Raw genomic sequence first — 4,593 nt, forward strand, 5'->3', positions numbered from 1 at the left:
AAAAAATTCCTTCTATTGTCTTCCAAATTTGAGCATAACATGCCTCAATAATATGCATCACTAGTAGAAAGATAGTTATTTTGCTATAATTATAGTCCAGATATATAGTTCAGATATAGTTGTTTTGTTAATATATGTCATTTCCACATATACAAGGAAAAGCACACATTAACCAAGCCACTGCAAACTACATGTGAGTGGTGCTCACGCGTAGCCATTCATTTTTTAGAATACTGTTTATATCGGCATGCTTAGTAGGGATAACTCTAGCCCACTCACATAACTTGCTTGGCTCCTGCGTGTCTGGGGCAAACTAAATCCTTACTGTCTCTCATTATCATGAATATTGCAAAAATTCTTCCAGGTTTTATATTATTGTTTTTCAACCATGATTTAGTAGTCACTGTTTAGGGCTTTGCTGGAGACAGCTCACTGTGTTTCAATACATATCGGACTCATAAAGGGGTCAGCCACGTTTAGCTTTATAATTCTGTGATTAATTTTATATCCCAGTTTTGCTTATGGATGACAAATACCAAAGACAATTTAAAGGTCCAACATGAGGCAAATGATTGAAAAATACATATGAACACAATTAAATATAATGGTAGCAACAAAGAAATAAAGGAAGTTATTATGCAATGTTACACTAAAAAATTTCAAATTCAAAATTTCAAATTGTAAGAACACTGTCATTGAAATTAGTCAGACAAAGGCTAAAAGGATATATGAAGAAATAAATAATCATTTCATCAGAATTAGGTTATATCTGTGGATGTGTAGTGAATTTAATTTGTATTATTTTCAAAATACCTGCATATCATTAAATGAAATTATGTAAGAAATTAACAAATTGCTAACCCATTCTATGAATTAGTATTACTCAAAATTTTTCTGTCTTATGGCCAAGATTTTGAAAATATGGCATTTATTTCTGATACGTTAATTTTACTCAAATAATAGTTGAGGCCTTAAATAATTCTAACACTACATAAATATAATTGTATATTACGGTGGAGAATGAAAGTTTTACAAAGTTCAAGATAAAATATATGTTAGAGTATTTATTTTTGCTGTGAGCTAATTTATTCTGACAGGTAACTCTTCCTTCAATACATTAATTTGCTCTCTTCCACTGTAGGGATATTTCGATAGAAATATTATTTAGAAGTTCTGCTCCCTACTTCATGAAATTTAAGGTCTAATCAGAGGAAAAATTAAGAGCTGATCAATTGTATCTTAACAATCTGTTTCGAAATTAAGGCAAAGTCTTAAAGCATGAATATACAGCACATAAATGCATATATATGTGTATATATATTTGTAGATTATGTATAGCATACACAATCTAATAATTACACATACATATATACAAATATACAGCATACATAATCTAATAGTTCTAAATCAAGTTTTTTTTTCTAGCTGAGGTCTTATACATCCTCTTCTATTTCACCATTCACTCTATGACCCAAACTGAAATGCTCATCTTGTTCCAACCCCAGATAAAAAATAGGTGACCAAATTATTTTAAGTCGACCTCACTAGGGTTTCAAATGTATCCCACACTTTTGATCACAATGGCTGTTATTAGTATCATGGACCTCTTTGTCTATTAAAGGATCTTCTAAGACAAACTTTTAACTGGTCTCTCAGCCTGTTGTTCCTCCTATCTAACCTGCTGATACTGCCACTCAGATCATCTGGCCCCTTGAACTGTGTTACATATAGCAGAACCAGACAGAAATAAGATATCTCAAAACACAATTATTTGACTTTTTATTACATAGGACAATGTTACATAGGACAAATTGATTTTTAAAGAAAGATTAAACCTATACTTAATCATGAGAATACCAGAATAGTGACATGTATATTTATATGAAATATCAAGTTTCTATTTTGTTTATTTAAAAATATCTGAAATTTACTGCTGATATGGGGGTGAAAAAAATATCTGATAGAACATAGTTCTTTAAAAAAAGTTGAAATATTTAAAAGTTTGTCTAAGGGAGTAGTGCCCATTATGATCAGATCTTCTTTGATATCTTTCCCATTATAATTGACTTGTGAGAGCTTGTTTGAGTTTGAATATTTACTACTGTTTTATTATTTTTTAAGTACAAATTTAATTATTTTTAGCATTTTCACTACTATTACTAGTGAGTTGTCTTAAAGAGTATATAAGCATTTTCTATTTAATTTTCACCTTAATCCATAATAGTAATTATTATTTCCATTTGATTGAAAACAAAATTAAAATGATTATGCAACTCACCCACGGATTCAGAGCTAGGAAGTAGAGAAATAGGAAATCAAATAGGGTTTTATCTGATTCTAAAGTACATTTTATTAAGACCTACATTACACTGCCTCTCAGTCCTTTTCCATGTTCCTTAATATTAAATCATAGTTGATTTTACAGTCATAACTTATATAGGTCTTTCTCTCTTAATATTTCATGTCAAACATGAAAAATACGTTTTAGGACTCTTGATCTAATTTTGCACATAAAAAGAGTTGCTCTTGCCAGGCGTGGTGACTCACGCCTGTAATCTCAGCGCTTTGGGAGGCTGAGGTGGGCAAATCATGAGGTCAAGAGATAGAGATATCCTGGTCAACATGCTGAAACACTGTCTCTACTAAAAATACAAAAATTAGCTGGGCATGGTGGTGTGCGCCTGTAGTGCTAGCTACTCAGGAGGGTGAGGCAGGAGAATCGTTTGAACTTAGGAGGTGGAGGTTGCAGTGAGTCAAGATCGCGCCAGTGCTCTCCAGCCTAGCGACAGAGCAAGACTCCGTCTCAAAAAAAAAAAAAAAAAAAAAAGTTGCTCTGTAGCCTCCTTTGTGTTCTAACTGAAATATAACAGCAAAAATGAAACAAAATGAAAATACAATAACAGAAATTCCTCAGCATTATTATGTTCTGAGCTTTAAGAGAAAAAAGAACAATGATCATTAATGATTAATTCTACCTGGAATCCCAAATTACACATTGCATATTTAAAACGAACAGTGTTTCCAACAATATTTACAACAAAGATTTCAGATCTGTTGTTTTCTACAAGTAGGAGCTAGTGAGCTGTGTCAAATGCTGCAGAAAGATCATTTAGGATAAGGCAAACCATAGGCTTCCAACAATTAAAACATGGAACAATGTCAGCGAAGGCGTGAGACAAATTTCAGCTTAGTATGACTAGAACTGTGCAAGCAGTGTCAGTTTGTATAGATTGCCATTTGACCTTGAAGGAAGAAGAAAGATGATCTGCAGTGGCTTTATGGCTTTATGGTCATAGGCAAATTACCGACCATAGTGCCAGGGAAGGCTTAATTGTGCCTGTAAGAAGAGGGGATGTTCCCTAGAAGCAATCAACATCCAAATACATGGGGAAGAACAAAAGCAACACACCTGGAAGAAAACTCTAAAGAGGGAAATTAGACATAGTCTAGAAACATAATGAAAGAACTGTAAAAAGTTATTCCTAATTTTGTATTGAGAGCAGCAAAAAATTAGCTTGTGCGCATCGGAAGAATACCAAAACAAAAATTCACAAATAAAGCACACATATGCACAATCTGACATGTAACTGGCAACAATCATACTTTAAATGAGAATACGGTGTTAGGTGTTTCAAGTGATCCTCATAACATTCTTTTGAGGAGGCGGGGAAGATAGATTTAGTGTCCATTTGACTATTAAGGAATAAAATCTCAGAAGTGTTAAGAAATTGGCCTACAGGACACAGAGGCAGAAGTCGAATAAAATCCCCAGTCCAGAGAAAATGCTTGGTTTGGTGCCTATCTCATTACAATACAACCCTGATGTGCATGCCCCATTACTGACACGGTGACACTAGAGAAATTCACAGCCAGACTCATGTCCTGCTCAAGAAAAGTAGCTAATCTTCTCTGCACAGTTTACAAAAGTCACTTCCATAATAGATGGTATTTCAGTTTTCTCTGTGGCCACGTAAATGAATAAGGAGTGATAATGACATTCTCATTATTTTAGGAACATATTTGCATTTGTAATGATACAGCTCCTACCAGGAGCCAAAGCCATAGAGACAACTGTCTGAATTAATTATATTTGTTTGGCTGATTAGATAAAAAATGCAAACATAAACTGCACATCAACTACTTCAAGATTATTTAATCCTTCTCTTGAAAGGGAAATGGATCTCTGAAGTTGTTCTTCTTTTAAGCTCAAAAAATAGACCATTAAATCAAGCAGCTGAAACAGTTCTTTAAAAATCACCCTCCCCAAAATTCTTCCCATTTTCTCAAGAGTCTGAAATAAGTATATCAATCTACATAATATCAAGATTTATTTATTAATTTGCAGTTATTTCCTACATTAGTCTATTCAATTTTCATGAGCCAGTCCCCACACCTCTATGGGAAGTGATGGCTTAAACTCTGTCCATTTAGCAGACAGCAACTTTCAAGTGAGGATAAGTGCAGCTAAAATGATCCCCCTGAAGTTCTCAATGTGTGCAATTAGCTTTGCAGATGTGCTTTGTCCACACCTACCTTTTAATGATCACTAAAACCTTGTTAAATGAAGCAGTACCAGTAGTCTCCTCCCTATAC

The sequence above is a fragment of the Mandrillus leucophaeus genome, unplaced genomic scaffold, assembly GCF_000951045.1.
Source record: "Mandrillus leucophaeus isolate KB7577 unplaced genomic scaffold, Mleu.le_1.0 Scaffold44, whole genome shotgun sequence".
Classification (NCBI taxonomy): Eukaryota; Metazoa; Chordata; class Mammalia; order Primates; family Cercopithecidae; genus Mandrillus; species Mandrillus leucophaeus.